A 20,688-nucleotide genomic window follows, 5' to 3' on the forward strand; every position below is an offset into this window, starting at 1 on the left:
GGGAAGACACAGACATAGGGCATCATTCCTGTAATTGCTTCTCTGACACCAATCCCCCTTCCTGTTCTGCCTACTTCTGGCCCTCCCTTCCCGTTTACCCCCCCCCCCCTTTCACTGTGCTGCCCCCCTCCAGAAGCAGACTTCCCTTTCCTGTAAAAAAAATTAACACATTTAAAAAAATAATAATATTTAAACATTATTAAATAATTTAAAAGAATTGTTACATTTTTTTACATTTAAAAAAAGTTATACATTAAAAAAAAAAAGTGTAAAAAAACAATTAAAAAAGGGCTAATTCATGCAGGTTCTCTGTTATGTTTGTGTCCGCTAATATTGTAGACATGGTGAAGATGACTTGCTGAAGTTCAAAACAAATGGGGAAGAAAGTGGAATTAAAGTGTTACTAAAACCACAACAGTGAAAGCAGTCTGTATATGCAGTAAAGCAGGCTTGTTATACTCAATGTTGAACCTAGGGGGTTAATCCTCTTCATTGTGTCTAAAGGTTGTTTAAACCTGTCTTCTCTGATCCTCCCCTTCTTATACTGTCCCCAATCCATCTGCAGATAGAACATAGCCTTGGGGGAAATCTACATATGCTACGCTTGGTGTGTATTGCTAGAGATTTTCTTTTCTTGGGAGGGTACATGTGATAAGCACAGGGCCAATCAGCACTGTCCAGACAGAGGGTCAGGGGTCCTTCACCCTCATAGAACAATCATGGAAGAATGAAAACTGCTCCTACAAGCTTTAACCAAGCACTGATAGAAGTCACAAGACTGCTATTTACTGCTAATGAGAAAAAGTACTTTGAACGCTGGTGCCTGATGGGCTGGTCTGAGTATTTCATAAACTAGTGATCTACTGGCATTTGCATGCACAATCATCTCTAGAGTTTACAAAGAATGTTTATAAACTGAGAAAATATCCAGTGATCAGCAGTTGCGTGGAGGAAAATGCCTTGTTGATGTCAGAGGTTTAGAGGAGAAGGGGCAGACTGGTTCAAGATGATAGAAAGGCAAATAATAAAACACATAATGTCACATGGTCCCAAAATCTGTCAAAATCCATTGCTACAAAGCACGTAGAATACAGAAAGTAACCAGAAAGTACACAGCAATAAAGCTGAACCGCAAAGCAGCATTGATAGCACAATGCATGCTGGGGAAAAGCAAAGAATCATGGGAAAATTCCAATATTTCAGTAAAAACTAATGAAAAAACAGGATGAAAAATGGATGAAAAGCAGATGAAAAACGTATGACAATGGATGAAAAACAGATGAGAATGGATTAAAACAGGTGACAATGGATGGAAAAGGGATGACCACCAATGAGAAATGGATGACAACGGATGAAAAACAGATGACAATGGACGGAAAACGGATGACCACGGATGAAAAACGGATGACAATGGATGGAAAACGGATGACCACGGATGAAAAACGGATGACAATGGATGGAAAACGGATGACCACGGATGAAAAAACAGATGACAACTGTTGAAAAACGGATGACAACTGATGAAAAACGGATGAAAAAATGGATTTGTCAAACGGAGATTAACAGAAATGAAAACGGATGTTGACTGAAAAAAGTTATGCCAAAAAACATGAACTGATGAAATGAACGGTCCGTATGTGTGAAAGGGCCCTAACCCTAACCCTATTGTTTACCAATGTTGTAAAACACTGCTCCCCCCTGCAGCCAAGGCTAACTCATACCCAACCGATATGGTAGTCATTTACGTAGGAAGAAGTAAGTTGTATCTAACCACAACCAAGCTGCAAATTTTACATGAGCAATGTTTTATATTGCCTTTACATGACCAAAGTCTTGTTTTTCATACAAAGAATATTGTATTGTGGTTGGGCTAAGTTAGAAATTAGGTCTAAGTCTTGGGATATTTATAAGGCTAGGAGTAGGCTAAACTTGGATTAGATTAGAGCAAAGGTTAGAATAAGGTTAAGGTAGGGCTAGGATTAGGGTTACTGATAGAGCCAAGAATAGGATTTGGGTAAGGTTTGGTAATGGGGTTAGGTTTACGCTTTTGTCAGGGTTGTGTTTGGACGAGGACTAATAAAATATTTAGCTTTAGCGAGGATTGCTAAACAATTGAAAATAATCTTGGGTGATGTACAATAAAACAGTTCACTTTTAATGCATTCTTTTACTGTAATAAAAAATTAGACCGTAAAAATATATACCAAAATATAATACCAGAAAAAAAGCCATTACTGTGTTAGGAAAAGCCAAAACGTATTTGAAAACCACGCAATAGTGCAAGGTTAGTAGTCCTTTGTAAACTCTAGTAGAGAATCAATAGCTAAATGGGGGGTTTAACAGAAAGATATATTTTCAAGCTTTGTGAAGCCATTTAAACAGTAGATCTCATATTCCACTTTTATTATTTAGCCCTGTGCCATATTATACAGCATACTTTCATTAGATTTTACTACTCCATTCTCTCACTGGAAACTTTGCAGAATTGCTAAGTAATCCTTTGATTATCATTTATATTAATTGTAGATAATAGTCATTAATATGTCTAAAGGCTTGTTTAATTCATGTCAATGGATTTAGCAAAGAAAACTTATTATGTATTATTCTATCAATATGCTGCCAGTTTAGATTGAAATGTTTTAATCTCTTATTGCTGACCTCTCAAGTCTTGCTGGAGCAATATAATGAAGCAAATGACCACACATAATGACTTTCCAATGTCCTTGCAGTGGCTTATTAACATGCTGGCAGCACAAGCCCTGACTTTATTATTGACTACATTGAATACACAATACAGTGACCTCCGCCTTCTGAAACTAAATCTCTTCCTGCAGATCTATCAAAGTGATTTTATATGAAGAAGAAACCAGAACAGACTTTGGCTTTTCTAACTTCAGAATACAGAATTGACACAAAGAGTAAACATCAAGTCAATGTCAGGGGAATATTTAATGTCCTTCTAAGCTTTTGGACCATCTAATTATAAGCTCATTAACCATAATAGACATTGTGCAAAATGATACACGCTGCAAACAAAATAGCCACAAATATACATCAGTACTAATATTTGTAAACCTCAAAGCAATATAGAAGAAAAAGCATATATGCACATTTATGGAAAGAGAAAATTGGCCCGTGGGACTTTATATGAGGTGGGTACATGTGACTGGAAATAACAAAAAATGAGTAATTGAAAAAATAATCTTTATTGCAAAAAATAGCAGAAAAAATCATCAAGGTTGTGCGCGTAAAGCGCTAGAATAACAAACTTCATTGGAAATCTTGAAATACATGTATAACATATAATACCATACATATAGATATTCATGGGAGTACAAAACATATTAGTCTCAAACATAAAAACATAATATATAATGTTAACATGTTAACATAGCATATAAATATCATGCATCAATTCTGACGCGTTTCGCGAGTCACTGCTCGCTTCTTCAAGAGAGAATGCATTGGAAAAATAATAAATCTGAAAAAACGAAAGAAATGATAATTGGAATGTAACTTACATTATTTACTAATAAAAGTGTATAAAAAGTACTTTTGTGTATGTTTATTACAATACTCTATAAAAATAGGTAAAGAGGAATCACAATAAGATATACTACAGTGTACCTAGCCAGAATTGTTGATGGTATGGACCAAGCCATACCTCTGGCTGTGGTGGAGATAAGTGAACTTCTTAAAATCTTCTTTGTCAATGGTTTACCTGTTCATCCACCTTGTAGAAATCCCAGGTACAGACTGTCACAATTGGTCAACTTTTGCAAGTTAGGTTTATAGCATTACATTTTTAATAAAATCATAGAACTTATGTTTCCCAGACCACCCTTTTTTGACCTGGACACACATCTATTATGATATCTGAACAACAAAGGACATTAGGGTAAAATCCCTGGTCAGACAAAACAAAACAGGAATCCATTTTTCTGTTTTTACGCCTGACTTCCTCTAAAGCCTGGCATCTGCAAAAACATCACATCTGGAGCACAACATAACACCCATACAGGATCAGACCCTCTTTTCACCTTCTGGGGCCTTTTGTCACAATAATTTAAAAGAAATGCATTAATCATAAGCATCTAAATGATATACCTTAACAGTCAGACTAAGTACTTTCTGCCTGGTATGTCTGTACACAGCAAAGTTGTGGATACTTATTTTTGCAGCACTGTTTAAAAACACCACTTCAGAAATAACCATGAGGCCGAGTTCACAAATGTTCGGCCGAGGGTTCGTGCCTGGGGTCCAGTGCGTTTCTGTTCAATGGTTCAGGTGCGATTCGGGTCAGAATTTTTGCCTGAATTTGCACCTGAAACGGACCCAAACATGCACAGGACCATTTTGCAATCCACTCCGCGGCCACCCTGGCCCTGTGTGAACCGGCTCTTTTGAGAGCCGATCACACTCGCATGTCATGTAAAAACCCAAATTCAGTTTGCACATATGTGAACCCAGCCTCAGGCAGCCAGTGTGCCCAATAATGCTTGTGAACCAAGCCATCCTCAGTTTATAAAGACGCACCTCTCTACTGCCATTCACCCCTCTCCTCTATATATCAGCCCCATCCTGCTTCTGATCTGACCTGTATATTAACCCCTCACCTCACTTATACTGCACATTTGTACATTTCCCCATTTATCTCCATTCTGCCACTGCCATGCGACCTTTACATTAAGGTGCTTGTAAACCCTTACATATACCCAGTGAAGGGACTATCCTCTTGTGATACAGAGAAATTAAACAAATCCTCTGGATCTGTCTATTTGCAATCTTCTCTTTTCTACAGCCGTTCAAAGCAGGGCTAAGGCAAAGGGTGGGCAGGAGGGGCTGCTGCCCTGGGCGCAATGGTTTATTGTAGGGATAGAGGCTCCTTGTGCCAGTTTCTTCTGTTACAAGGCTGACAGGAGTAGTGACAGCGACATCACTGCTAACCCTAAGAGAAGGGGGGGTGCAGTTTGGCATTCCTGCCCTGGGCACTGGATGACCTTATCCTGGCACTGGTTCAAAGTGCTGAATTTATAAGCTTATCTGTGAGTTCAGAAAAAAGGGGGCAGAGAGCTGAAGTTACACACTGCAGAGCTGAGTGAGGAGAGCTCTGACAGCTGATTGGAGGGAAGGGACACACTTCCCTTCACAAGGGCACACAGGAACAGAGCTGAGGCTGTCAATCTGCTGGAGGTCCCTTCACGTCATCATTTTGCTCTTCATGTCAGGAAACATTGTCAAAAGTGATTAATGCTGATAGCAGAGGAATGGAGCAGCAGATAGAAATGAAGCTTTAATTGAGACAAGCACAGACTATAGAAGGATATGCATTGTTCATGTTTCATGTGAGGTTTACAACCACTTTAATCCCTTCACCTCCTGATCTCTCTGTGTATGGCCTGAACATTTAATGTATCTAATGCATCATTACCATTACATGTTTTAACCCCCTCATGTTTTTTTTAATTCCAAAAAATTGAGGAAAAACCTTGGGCTGTCTACTTTCTAAAAATGGGTCATTTATGACGTTTTCATACTTCCCTGGCATTTTTATTTGCTATGGTTCAAAACATAAAGTAGGGTTTTTTTTTGTTTTTTTTTAATTTTTTTTTTTTTTATTTATATATTAAAAAGTAAAACCCCCAGTAGTTATTAAATAAGAGAATGCTCTATTTATCTTAGGAAACATGTATTAAAATTGATTTGGGTACAGTGTTGCATTACAAGCAATTGTCAAAGCATCACAGGGCTGAAGTTTGAAAAACAGCCTGGTAAGTGAACTATACCAGTACTGAGATGGTTAAATCATTAACAGTTTTGAACATAAAAGGTCCTCTGTTTAATACGAAAATCTGAATTTTACACATTTTCCTTTTTCAGTCTGCATGTTTTATGGATCAGTAACTGGGCTCAGTGTTAGCTGATTGGTAACCCATAAAAATTGCTGCATTAGGCAGAGCAATAGTTCTTAACAGTCATAAAATGCCATGGATTTATCAAACCAACTTATAATAACAGCTCAGTGCCTTAAGCAGACAGGCTGTAACACGAAATACTCAGATTCAAAACATTTGCTAGATTCAGACATAAGCAATCTATGGAATATTTATCTAATACAAATGCTAGAAAAATGTATTTGTTTTGTATGCAAGAGACTCGGGGCCAACTGAAAAAATAGTTCAAAATAATTGTGTAAAATTACTAAAGTTACTGAAATAAGTAAAAAATTTGAGAAATCTCTAGAATTCTGTAATATTCACTCAGAAGATATCTAGGTCTTTCAGGTATGTGAAAGTGCCCTCTATTTAGGAAGCATACTCTGGGGTGCCTCCTGGGTAAACCTGGGGTACCACAAGCACAGGACCCAGTTTGCCCTGGATCCGTTGCAATGGTACAGATGAGCTAGTCACCAGCACCATAAAAACCAATAAAGCTTTAGGGTCAGGATGCATGGCACCATTCATTGCTATGGGGGTAGCAGCTATCTCAACCACATTATGACAACACATGAATCTGATCCATGGCAGATGGCATGCAGGGCAACTCCCAACCTCCTTTAGAGGGAATGGTGTGATTAGGGGGCTCTGTGATAGCGGTCTGTGTGACTGGGATGGGGCTAAATGATATAGGGACAAGTTGCATATAACAAAGTATCCTCAATCTTGACAATTTTGTGTGCTTTTCCTTTATATCAAATGAGGCTCCAGGTCACCCGTAAATATCCCCAAAATAAAGCACCTACTATTTTGATTGTAAAAAGAATTTTTAATAAACATATTGCATGATCCTATCCTATATGTTTTATTCTGGGGATCTTTATGGGTGACCTGGAGCCTCATTTGATATAAAGGAAAAGCACACAAAATTGTCAAGTTCGAGGATACTTTGTGATATGCAACTTGTTCTGAGGATGGAAGATTGAAGTTGAGATTAAAAATCGAATAAAGCGGTGAGGGTCCTGGTGGCCCAAATCCATCTGGTGAGTGGCCCCCTTATATGAAGGTGGAGGAGCACCATTAAGGAGCACGATTTAGAAGTAAATTGAGAACATATAAGCATGTAGTGTGAAAGAAATATAAATATGTACACTTTTTGATTAAGTTAAATATATATATTTAAATATGGATTGTTGTTGATTGTTTCTGGTATAAGTTCACCATGTTATATGCATGTATATGAACACATATCACTATTTAAAGCAGCGTCTCAAATTTAGACTATTCATTTGTTTACAAATGTATCATTGTTTGAATAATTGCTACCTTTAAATGGTCAGATAGGCAATATAAGGTTTTAAATGTGTATTTTATATTGCACTGATTTCTGCTCTGATGTCTACCTGCCTTCCACAACAATTTAAAGGGAAGTCTGTATTTATTTTCTAATATTTTAGATTATATTGAAGAAAACATAAGGAAATATGTTAGCATATAGATTTTACACATTAAAACAAAACACCAGTCAAACAGCTAGAAATACTGTTGAAAACATTTGTTTACTATTATACCAAATGACTTGTAAATTTGAACAGCTATTCTTGTGATTTGTACATATTTTTTACATATTTGTCACTTTCCAGCCATCGCAAAGGACAGTGAATCAATATAACTCTGTGTCCTCTGTGTAGTGAGCAAGGAGAGCAATTAGGACAGCTGACTCGGGGAGCAGTAATCATTAACTAAAAGTTTTGTACCACATACCTTGATGGAAATTTGCTCAAGGTAAACCAATACACCTGTATTTAAACCTTGTACTGTATATAGCTGATTGATAGATGTTCCATTTTAAAGTGATCCTATGACAAAGCTTCGAAAAGTTGAGTTTTTGCATGTTTCTAATAAGCATTGCGCTTTAATGAGCTTTAAAAAAAAAAAGATATCACTGACATCTGTAGCTGCAGGCACAGTGGAGCAATTCATCTTGAAAATGTACATCAGAACGCTTCTATCAGTGATTTAGCAATCTTCCAGAATTCTTACCTCTTTAGGCTCATTCACATTGGCAGTTTGGCTCATACAGCTTTGAAACCGTTTTTTGGGGCACCAGGTAGCACAGATGCAGCATACAGCCCAATGGCAGCAGCCTGTCAAAATCAATGATAGGCTACAATATGGAACATCTGTATGCTGCTGGACAGTATTCTGAGTGGTACTGACATTTAGGGCTGTATGCATCTAGAGGGGGGGGGGGGGATGTCCCAATTATGCTCCCAGATGGCCATGAAAATCCCATATATGCCCACTCTATCCAATATAGAGAAATATCTACTGGGTTTACTATTACTTTTTTAACTGAAAGGTTGTATTTGTGATATATCAGTCTGTGATAGATCATTTAGAAAAATGGTAAAATACATGACATTGATGGCTACTATCTTATCCTAGAGTATATGGACACAATACATTTGTGTCCTCTTTAAAAAGTGATTCAAATGCATTTTAATGGTTAACAAGGTTTGATATATTGATTCTAGTTCTCATGCAACTAGACTTTAATCTAAATAGAAATGATAGTGTAACTGTGCAATGATTCCATGGTCACTGTATATCCTTTCACTGGTTCATCATCCATTACTTTATTGATTGCATTTGTCAACATCTTTAGCACAGATCATGAAGACTTAATAAGAAAAGGTAGAGAAGACAACACTGCACAGTTAGCTCTTAATGCATAGAGAATTTAAGGGATCTTGCCAAATATACTTTCAGAAATAAAGTCAAAACCTGGTTTTGTAGAAAAAAAAATCCTTACAATGTCAGCTACATACATTGAAAGCTAAGAAGGGAGTCTCATCTGCCTTCATATCACTCTGGCATTCTCCTGCACTGTACAGAACCGGGCTGTCAGATTGACAGGTCAATCCTGCAGATTACAATAGGAAAGCGCAGCTTTTCCACTGCAATCAACTCAGCTTCACAAATAGTGTAAAAAGTACCAGCTTTGTATCAGGAGTACTGCCAGGTGTTTCTAATAAGCAAACATCAAAAATGTCAAAGTGGCAGCGCCCTACTTACAACACAGGGAAAGCAGTGTTTGTGTGATGACCTAGTCCTTCTCTTCATTTATTTATAAAATAAAGTTTTGTCATTAAGAAAGTAAACCTTATGCCTTTATAAAAGGCCTGATCATGGTCACTACATGCAGATCTTTCTCAGCCTAAGAAGGGGTGTGGATGGGGGCAATATGTTCACCTTGAATCCAGAGGACCCTGTGTCAGCACTGGGTATGTCAATGCACTGCTGAAAATATGTGCTAAATAGGAGGGTCTGCTATCTTTAATCCTATTATTGGTTTTAATAGGAATTACAGCTATTCCAAAATTATTGTTATTATTATTATTATTATTGTTATACAGGATTTATATAGCACCAACAGTTTGCACAGCACTTTACAATATACAGGGAGATAATATATTTACAATACAGTTTAATATAGAAGAAATAGGTGGGCCTTGCTAATGGATCTTACAGTCTAAATAGAAGGGGAGGCGGTACAAAAGGTAATAGAGTATGGGGGATGACCTGATGGAGGTGGCCAAGGTACAATTTTTAGGTGGAGGTAGGGTAGGATTCACTGAATAAATTTGTTTTCAAGGATTAAGGTCTCAAACACAAAGCAACGGCTGCCTAAAAAGAGTAAAAAATATACATAATTACCAAATTTTACTATAACATGGGAATTAAATATATCCTCCCCAATACACCATGTTGCCTGATTTACTCCGCTATGTATATAATTAATATTAATATTAACAGTAGTACTGGTAGTAGTAGTAGTAGTAATATTTCACTTAATTTAATGAAAATGCCAAGAAATTGTTGGTCATTTTTGTCATTATTACCCTATATCTTTACTTCATATTCCTATTTGGCTCCCATGTTTCTGTGAGCTCCAGCTGTGGTTTTATTTTCTGGGGATGAGAGCAGTTTTGATTAAGCACAAACTTCTGCTCTGCACAGCTTGCAATGCTACAAACCAATCACCAGCGACATCACTTTCTTCTTAGATACCCCTGACTGACTCTCCAGAAGAACCCATGCTATTCATGTGAACTAGTGTGTAAGATAAACTCTGGAGACCAAAAACTCTAGATTGCAAACAAACTTAATGAATATTAAATACTATTTCATTGTAATGCTTCCCTTACTTTCAGCTGATAATTTGCTCTTGCAGATGTGGTTAAAGCATGATTTAGTAATAATTGAATAACTGGGACTTGATTACATGATACAGATAACACCATGTAAATTCATCAATCTTGTAAGATGGAATACATTTCTGTCAAAAATTGCATATCCATTTATAGCATAATTACTTTTATTACAGTGATAGCCTGGCAGAATTAATAGTAGTGGTAATGGTATAGTACATGAATAGTACTGCATGCTACAAGGCCTGGTATTGAGACCCATGAAGCTTGAATGGCCTACTTTAGGTATCCAGGACAAGATTAGAAGTTCTCTGCAGTATTTTCTGGCAATTCCCTCTCCTTCAATCCTTTTGGGATATGGTGGGGTCAAAGATACAATCAGTGATGGGCTTGTCTTTCCCGCTGGATCCCCTTCATTACCTCTTGGGCCTCCCCTTCCCCGGGGTCTCCAAACCCACCAGGCGGTTGATATCTTACCTTCTGGTTGCGGCTAGAAGAGCAATCCCGCTGTGCTGGCAGCAGGCGGGGCCACCTGATGCTGCCCTCTTCCAGCACCTGGTGTCGGAGATTCGGAGAATGGAATTCCTAACAGCTACGGTCCATGATGAAGTCTCACGGTTTAACGCTATATGGGCCGATTGGGACCTTCAGGACTCTACTCTTACATGAATGTATTGTGTTTTCTGCCGATTGATGTCTTTCTCTCTTGTATCATCTGCTTCCTTATCATTCAGAACCTGTGGTGTGTAATGTAATATTTCCTTTTTAATACGTTCCTTAGTATCTGCATATTCCGACTGGGACTGTTTTGAAATGCTTTGCAATGTTATTGTTTTTGTTTCTTTAGGGGTTCCCTACCCCTTGTATGTTCCTTATCTTTGCTTATATTCTCAATTAAAAGTACAATGTTTAAAAAAAAAAGAAGTTCTCTGCAGTACTGGCCATCATTCCTATATTGCAATCCAACCAAAGGTTATTCCCCCATTGGGTGGGACTTTAAAGGCTCAAAAAAAGGGGTTATGTTATCTTAAAAATGTATACATTTTTAGTTCTATAAAAAGTAATTATATAAGTAACATTAAAAACTCACATAATAAAGTTGATACAAAATCACAGAGATACAATGTATATAAACATTTGTTTGATGCACATGCAGAGCTCACATCCGACATGTTTCAGAGCAATATAGCTCCTTCTTCAGGCATAACTTTGCAGACAGTATAGTGTAATCCATAGTAAAAACCAAACAAATTAGAATATACAAAATGGCACCACAAAATACACGGCTCTTTGTATATATTTTAACATTTTATTCAAGTTTTCTATCAGCACATAAAATACATAAGTCAAATTGTTTACATAAGTTACCAATCTTATATGGCTTTTACCAATATGTTTTTTGGTATTACTAACCCATCCCCTCCTACCCCTCCCGCTTACAAAAAAAAACTGATTGCCTCCCATTTCATTCTCTACTAGCAGCACGCTCTACTGAGATCCTCTCTTCTACATCATGATTCCTAACCTTAATCCTGGCCTTGCAGGCCCAGGTGGTTCTGCTCCTCAGGCTATCTCGGCCTCACCTAGCATCTTCATGTAGACCTCCATTTTTTTTTAATTCAGCCATTCCCCCCAAATATATAGCTATTTCACATTGGAGTCCTCCTCTGCATACATTGTTTCCTCCATGGCTCTCACCCATTCCATCCTTACAGCCCAGTCCCTAAAACTCTGGGCTTCTGGCAACCGCCAAAATGCCAGTATCTGGCTTTTAGCTGCGTTCAGTAGATGGAGCACTAACAAATTCTCTTTGTATTGTGAAACAGGAAACTCTAAGGTTCTACCGGAATACAGTCTTCTGTAATCTGATGGATTAACCCAATAATCCCTTCCCAGAAAACTTTAATCTTTGTGCACTCCCACCACAAGTGCGCAAAAGTCCCAGAGGCTTCGTATCCCCTACAACAGACAGGGGAATGGGGATATCTCTGCACCAAACCTCTGTGCCCTCTGCGGGTTGAGGTACCGTCTAGCAAAAGCTTGTAACACATCTCTGTTGTCCTTAAATCAACTGATGAATAACAAGCTAATTTCAACACTTTCTTTCTCTTTTCCTCATCTCAAAGGGATCCTAGCTCCTGTTCCCATTTCCCTAGATAGGGTGGATATACAGACTCTGTTTCTCCTAATAGAAGCTTATAGACTTTAGGCTCCATTCACATCTGAGTGTATCGTTTTCAGGCGTTTTTTCTGGGCTTTTTTCAGGCGTTTTTTTCAGGCATTTTTTCAGGTGTTTTTCAGGCGTTTTTTGCAGGTGTGTGGAGGCAGGCATTGACATCTAACAAAAACGCTTGTAATCTGCCAAAAAAGAGGCTCATGTACTTTTTTGAGCTTCAGGCATTTTGCTTTAGGCGAAAACAGGGGAACAGTGAACAGGGGCCATTGAAATGAATAGGATTTTGCTTGTTGGGCTTTTTAAGACTTTAGAGATGAGCATTTTACGAGCTGAAAAATGCTCAGGTTTGAACAGGGCCTAAGATATGCTATGCTTAATACATGCAGGAGAACTGAACAATTTCTCTATTGGTCTCATGTTATCCCTTCCCAGCAGAGGCTGCGGTAGAGAGTGCACAAAGTGCTGTAATTGTGTATATCGCCATTTATCAAGTGGCATATTCCCCCATTTTTGTGTTAATTCAAAAAAAGTGCACAATCTGTTTCCTACTATTACATCTTTTAACTGTATCGCCTCATTTTTTGCCCATCTAACAAAATACATATAATCCACTTTCCCTGGCTTATAATTATTTGTGTCTATTAATGAAATCAAAGGTGCATTATATTCCCAGTAAAAGAATCTACATATACTGTCCCAAATTCTTAATGTGTTTCTAGTGAATGTACTTATGTTATTCACCAAATCTCGATATGTTCGTGGCACCCAAACCATCTTTCCTAGATCTACCCCGCTTTGTTCCCACTCAATGTCCACCCAACTCCTACCTTCCTTGTTGTGTATCAAGTCTGCTATTCGTGCAATAGAAATTGCCTGATAATATTTTTTTAAAATTAGGCGCAGCTACGCCTCCTGACCCTTTTCCCTTTGTTAACAATGCATAGGCGATTTTGGGGCATTTGTTCCCCCATATGTATTTTAATACCATTGCCCTTAGCTTCCTAATGTGAACCTGGGAAGTGAAATTGGGACCATTTGGAATATGTATATGAGCTTAGGGAGGATGTTCATTTTTACTGCATGTATTCTACCCAACCATAAAGGGGTCTATGTCTCAGGGAGTTCAACTGCTCCTTCATCTTATTTAACATTGGAATATAATTAGCCTTATACAGAGTCACTAATGATGCAGTTAATTTAATGCTAAGGCTTCCTAGTTCCTCACTGCCCCATACAAAGGGGAATTCAGGCTGAATTGCCTATTGCTCTCTCTTTAATATTTTAATATTCAAAATCTCAGATTTATCTATGTTAACCTTAAAATTTGATTTGATAGCTTCCCATATCTCCCTAATTCCTCTAGTACTAATGGAAGCATTAGCCTGGGATTATAGATAAGAATAGTACATCATCCCCATATGCAGCCACCTGGTACTCTTTACTCTCCACTCTCACCCCTCTAATGTCCATATTTTTACATATTGCTGCCAATAGGGGTTCTAGAGCTAGGACAAACAGCATTGGAGAGAGGGGGCACCCTTGTCTAGTCCCAATATATAATTCAAAGGGCGAGGACAAACTGACATTCACTCCTTTTCATGCCGTTGGATGGTAATAGAAGGCAGAGATCCATCTGATCATCCTTTCTCCAACACCTAGGTATCTCAGAGTTTCAAACATGAAGCCCCAATCAATCCTGTCAAAGGCCTTTTCAGCACCTATAGACAGTAATACGGCCAGTATACCCTTCTTTTTCACTTTGTGGATAAGAAGGAGTGATTCAAGGCAATTATCCCTCCCCTCCCGACCAGACACAAAGCCCAACTGGTCGTTGCATATCCATTTTGGCAATAAAGGTTTTAATCTTTCTGCTTTTATTTTAGCAAAGATTTCTATCTCTGTATTTTAAAGGGAAATTGGCCTGTAACTTATCAGTGTCGTAGGTTCCTTCTCTTCTTCAAAATTAGAGTTATGTGGGCAAGCAAAGACTCCTCTCCTAAATACTCCCTCCCCCATGTTAAAATATTCACACAGTTTTAGGACAAGGATTTTTTTAAACCTTTTATGAAACCTTTTATTGTACAAAATCAAGTACCCATCAGGTCCCGGGCTCTTGCCCAGAGCCATGTTTTTTATCCACCACCCAACCTCTTCGCATTTAATCGGGGCCTCCAAATCCTCTAACTCCTCTTTAGGTAGCCTTGGAAATCGAGCTCCTGCAGGTATTTCCTCTTAGCCAAATCTTCCTTACCTCTATCCCTCTCTTTCTCTTTCTGTTTAACATTGTATAGATGACTATAGTGCGAGTGAAACACCTGAGCAATATCTGAGTGTACCATTTCTCTATTCTCCTTTTTAATATTGGGGATATAGGATGCATTATTTTTCTCACTCACAACTTTTGTTAACCACTTAAGCCCCGGAGGATTTGGCTGCTAAAGGACCAGGGGTTTTTTTGCGATTTTTTACTGTGTGACTTTAACGGACAATTGCGCGGTCGTGCGACGCTGTACCTAAACGAATTTGACGTCCTTTTTTTCCCACAAACAGAGCTTTCTTTTGGTGGTATTTGATCACCTGTGCGATTTTTTGATCACGCGCTATAAACAAAAAAATAGCGTAAATTTTGCAAAAATAACAATATTTTTCACATTTTTTTATATGAAATTCCCCCAAAAAAAAAGTAAAAATCAAAATTTTTTAACATTTTTCGGCCAATTTGTTTTATGCTACCTATGTTTGGTAAAAAAAAATCGCAAAAAGCGTATTTTGATTGGTTTGCGCAAAAGTTATCGCGTTTACTAACAAAGGGAAAGATTTTTGTCATTTTTGGTGTTTTTTTTTTTAACGCGTAATGGCGGCGATCTGCGATTTTTTTTTCGGTACTGCGACATTGCGGCGGACAGATCGGACCCTTGACTGACATTTTTGACACTTTTGGGGGTACCAGTGACATTACTGCAGTAATCAGTGCTATACATATGCACTGTTACTGCAAAAATGACACTGGCAGGGAAGGGGTTAACTTTATTGGACAGGGAGGGGTTAAGTGTGTCCTAGGGGCGTGCTTTCTACTGTGCAGGGACATTCCTATTGGTGTAAAAGCAAAGATCAACCGTTCTACATAGTAGAACGGTCAGATCTTCACTTTTACACAGGGAGAACTGACAGGCAGCTTGTTTACACAAGCTGCTCTGTCTTTCTCCCTTCACAGGAGCGATCGCAGTGTGACTGGCGGACATCGAGTCCGCCGGTCACACGCACTGACTTGCCTGTGAACGAGCCGCGGCGGGCGCGCGCCTCGGCGGGCGCGCGCCCGCCCGCGATAGGCTCGCAAGTCAGTGACAGGCGAGTGACGTACCGATACGTCACTCTGCCTGGCCGGGGCTGACCGCCGCAGTATATAGTCGTGCGGCGGTCGGCAACCGGTTAACCACTCCCTGTGTTTTTTTCCACATTGATATTTTTCTAAAACAAAATGCTAAATCCTCTAAGTGTGGGATTTTTAAGACAATGCACACAATGTTATATAAAAATACATTTTTTTTTTCAAGATATAATTTCTTATCATATGTACATATGCACATATGCATATGTAGACATAAAAAAATGCAAAAGAGTAAATGCAAAATAGTGGTAACAAGTTGGGTCAATAACAGAGTGGCATTCCCCAGCTGGTTGCTGTAAAATCCATGGGAGACAACAGTATGTTGTTATCCAATTCCAATGCCCAGCTTAACAAAAAAGAGAAAGCAAAAAAAGGGGGCCTGAGTGAGATATAACAGAGCCTACATGCAAGAAAAAATATCAGGCTCATAGTATACGGCTGGGATCCAAGGAGAAAAAAGGGGTGCCAGTGCTTACTGGAGTTGAGTCATTCAGATCTTTCTGCAACTGCTATTGCATAGCTAAACAGCCAACCATAGAAGTGACACCTCTGAAATCCTTTAGATCCTGCCAAAAAGTTGGCTGAACAACATTGCAGCTAATGTAATGTCAAGTTCCCCTCCACCACGTGTGGAGGGGACAGAGAATGGAGTCGGAAGCGATCCCCGGCATCTCCATATATGCAGGGCGCACACGCGTCGTGTTGACGTCACGCACCGCCACGTCACTTCCGGTCTCCGAAGACCCGATCCCGGCCATATTCGAGACAATGCCGCCGACACAAGAGGTTTCTCAAGCGGCTTAAGATGAACAGGGAGAAGAAGAATCCCACCATTCAGATGCAGCCAAGCTAGAGAATAAAGGAGGCCCCCATTACACCGGTGTGGGGGCCTTTCTGTGTCGGGTGCAAACATCAATTCTCACAACAAAAAAAGGGGGGTCTAATTTTCAAAGGACGCATCCATAAGATTACATTGGTTGCAACCAGAGATGTATAGTAACGAAGTAGAACTACTTAAGTACTGTACTTAAGTACCGAAATGCGGTATCTGTACTTTCCTAGAGTAGAATTTTTTTCTCCTACTTCTACTTCTACTTCACTACATTTTTTTCGATGATTTCGATACTTCTACTCCGATATTTTTTTTTGTGCTGCATCGTTACTCGTTACTTTTCTCTGCCTTTCCCTTTTTCTTTTTTGTTTGGTTTCCCTCCTTACTGCTCTCTCCTACTCTTTCAATTATCCTCCCTATTCTGCCTTCCCCCCTCCCCTTTTCTATAGGAAGGCAAAGGTAAAGATACCCCCCTTTTTCATGGGTACCTGGTCTCTGGCCATTTGGGTAGCGTTGTTCCGCTCCAGGCCTCCGCTGGGCCGGCGTGGAGTGCTCCAACATGCACCTCTTGGCGCTCTGACATGTGTGGCAGCCTTCGGCCACTCCGCTCCTCCTCCCCTCCTTGTCTCTATTTGCTGACGTCTCAGCGCTGGGAGGCGGGGATTCCGGCGGCCGCGCAGTAGAGGCACGTGCGCATGCGCAGTGGGATCGAGGCACTGGCAGCCATCTTGGTTAAGGGAAACATGGGGGGGTCTCTGATGTAAGGGGGGGGCTTTGTGTGGGCGGTCTCTGATGTAAGGGGGCTCTGTGTGGGGGGTCTCTGATGTAAGGGGGACTCTGTGTGGGAGGGCTCTGATGTAAGGGGAGCTCTGTGTGGAGGGGCTCTGATGTAGGGGGAGCTCTGTGGGGGGCTCTATGGGGGGGGGCTCTGATGTAAGGGGGGCTCTGTGGGGATGGTCTCTGATGTAAGGGGGCTCTGTGTTGGGGTCTCTGGATGTAAGGGGGGCTTTGTGTGAGGGGTCTCTAAAGTAAGGGGGCTTTGTGTGGGGGGTCTCTGATGTAAGGGGGCTCTGTGTGGGAGGTCTCTGATGTAAAGGGGGCTTTGTGTGGGGGGTCTTTGATGTAAGGGGGCTCTGTGTGGGGGGGTCTCTGTAAGGGGGCGCTCTGTGGGGGGTTTTTGATGTAAGGGGGCTCTGTGTGGGGGGTCTCTGGTGTAAGGGGGCTCTGTGTGGGGGGTCTCTAATATAAGGGGGCTCTGTGTGGGGGTCTCTGATGTAAGTGGGGCCTCTGTGGGGGGTTTCTGTTGTAAGGGGGCTCAGTTGGGGGGTTTCTGTTGTAAGGGGGGCTCCGTTGGGGGGTCTCTGATGTAAGGGGGGTCTCTAATGTAAGGGGGGCTAAGTTTGTAGTGATCATAAAAAAGAAATGTCAAATGAAGTGCAAAAAAAGTGCAAGAAAAAATGTGCAGGGCGCTGGTGGGGGCACCACAGGATCAGCTCGCACAGGGAGCTTGAACACCTAAGGCCGGCCCTGGTTGGCAGGTTCTCTTTCCCATTAACAGCAGATATGAAATTATATTCATCTTGTTTTGTCACATATATATATTTGAAGATTCACAATATTTTGAACTTTTTATTGACTTAGATTTCATACACTCTTCCTTTATTTAATTATTGGAATATATTGTTGTATATCACATTGGTTTATATATGATTTTGCGCACCAATAAGCTGTGGAGAAAAAAAAACAGGCAGGGAAGAGAAGGAGGGATGCTTTAAAAGGGGAAGGGAGGGACATACTTTATCTGTTTTTTGTTTACAAAAAGTTACAGCCTAAGGAATTGTGATTGTCCTTTAGGTTAATCATTTGAATAAATCATTTGAAATAATAAAAACCAATATGATGTTCAAACTTTTGACTTCTTTCTTTAATAACTACATAACACAGTACTTCTACTTTCAGTACTTGAGTAGAATTTTTTTTTTCAAAACTACTGGTACTTTTTACTTTTAGTACTTAAGTAGCAATTTTTTTGGAAAAACTACTTGCAATACTTAAGTAAAAAAATGTTGAATACTTTAGTACTTCTACTTAAGTAACTTTTTCTGCGAGCACTTCCACTTCTACTTAAGTCACTTTTTGATCGAGCACTTGTACTTTTACTCAAGTAGAAATTTCGAGTACTTTATACAAGTCTGGTTGCAACATAAATAAGCAATAAACAAACGTTCTATCAATAATAAAAAGAAAAGAAGAAAAAGGGGGAAAAAAATAGGCATTTTATTTTAAACACTTTTTCAGCTAACATAAACCCCACTGATATGTATCTTTACCTCTAGAAAAAAAAAAAAACAGTGGGGTTTATGTTAGCTGAAAAAGTGTTTAAAATACCATCACTGGGGCATGATCCTGAAAGTGTAATAGGCTTAATTATTGCATCTTTCAGGGAGGCTAGAAGTAGATGCTCTATTAAAATGTATTACAAATGTAATCAATCCTTGAATAGGACTCATGTACTGTGGAGTAGCTGGTGTAATCTCTAAGTTCTGAGTGTCTAACCCTCCAGGCATCCACTAATTGATACTCCCCCAATAGTCTCCTAGTTTCCGTCTGTCTTTGTAGTGGGAGGTGGGAAGTCCCCGTCGAAGAATCCAAACACGAGTCCAATACCATATTTAAATCTCCCGCTAAAATGAGCCTTCCTCTTTAAATGTCATTAATCTTTTCAGGGTTTTCCTCAAAAATTTATTTGGATCTCTATTAGGGGAGTAAATATCTTCAAGGGTACACTCCATGTCAAATAATTTTCCCTTAATAAACGAATACCTCCCCTCGGGGTCTGCTAACTGCTCCTTTAACATGAACACAGTGCTCCTATCGAATCCAATCTCCACCCCCCCCCCCCCCCCGTGAATGGCTCGAGGTCGAGTCACCGTAAAACAACGTAGGAAAAAACTGAGAAGACAATTTAATCCCTGAGGTATGTGTAATATGTGTTTCTTGTAAGCAGGCTACTGCATGTTCTGAACGCACGTGGGGTGCGACCTAGGTAAAGGAGTCCGCAGGGGCAGACCACAAACTGTGTGGAAAAGTTAATCAAATGCCTGGTAGAATGGACTTGTCCATCAGTCCCCGCAATCTCCTTTTCCTATGCCACATGTACTTACATAGACCACAGTTGGGAACTCCACACCTGAAATTTCCCTTCTGGTCAAAGATGGTTTTCCACATAGGTGCAAGATTCATCCTGGTTGGTTTAACCACTTTACCACCGGAGGATTTTGCTGTCTTCCGTCCAGGCCACTTTTTGCGATTCGGCGCTGTGCGACTTCAACTGACAATTGCGCGGTCGTGCGACGCCGTACCCAAACAAAATTTACGTCCTTTTTTTCCCACAAACAGAGCTTTCTTTTGGTGGTATTTGATCACCTGTGCGATTTTTACTTTTTGCGCTATAAACAAAAAAAGAGCGTTTATTTTGAAAAAATAACAATATTTTTAACATTTTTTTATATGAAATTCCCCCCAAAAAAGATGTAAAAACCAATTTTTTTAAAAAATTTTGGCCAATTTGTTTTATGCTACATATGTTTGGTAAAAAATCGCAATAAGTGTATTTTGATTGGTTTGCGCAAAAGTTATTGCGTTTACTAACAAAGGGAAAGATTTCTGTCATTTTTGGTGTTTTTTTTTTAACGCGTAATGGCGGCGATCTGCGATTTTTTTTGCGGGACTGCGACATTGCGGCGGACAGATCGGACCCTTGACTGACATTTTTGACACTTTTGGGGGTACCAGTGACATTACTGCAGTAATCAGTGCTATAAATATGCACTGTTACTGTAAAAATGACACTGGCAGGGAAGGGGTTAATTTTATTGGAGAGGGAGGGGTTAATGTATGCCTGGTGCTTACTGACGTGTAGGGGGGGAGGTGACTGTGTGAGTCATGGACAGATCGGATGTCCAGCTATGCTGAACACTCCGATCTGTCACTCCCTGTCACTATGGAGATCCGCCCGCTGTGTTTACACACAGCGGGCGGATCTCCAGACTCGATCCCCGACGATCGGGTAAGAGCAGCGGCGATCGCCGCTGCTCCTCCCCTGGCCCGACTCCCGCTGTGAATGAAAACAGCGGGAGCGA

This window comes from Pelophylax lessonae (genome assembly GCF_965119305.1).
Source record: "Pelophylax lessonae genome assembly, chromosome: 1".
NCBI classification, from domain to species: Eukaryota; Metazoa; Chordata; class Amphibia; order Anura; family Ranidae; genus Pelophylax; species Pelophylax lessonae.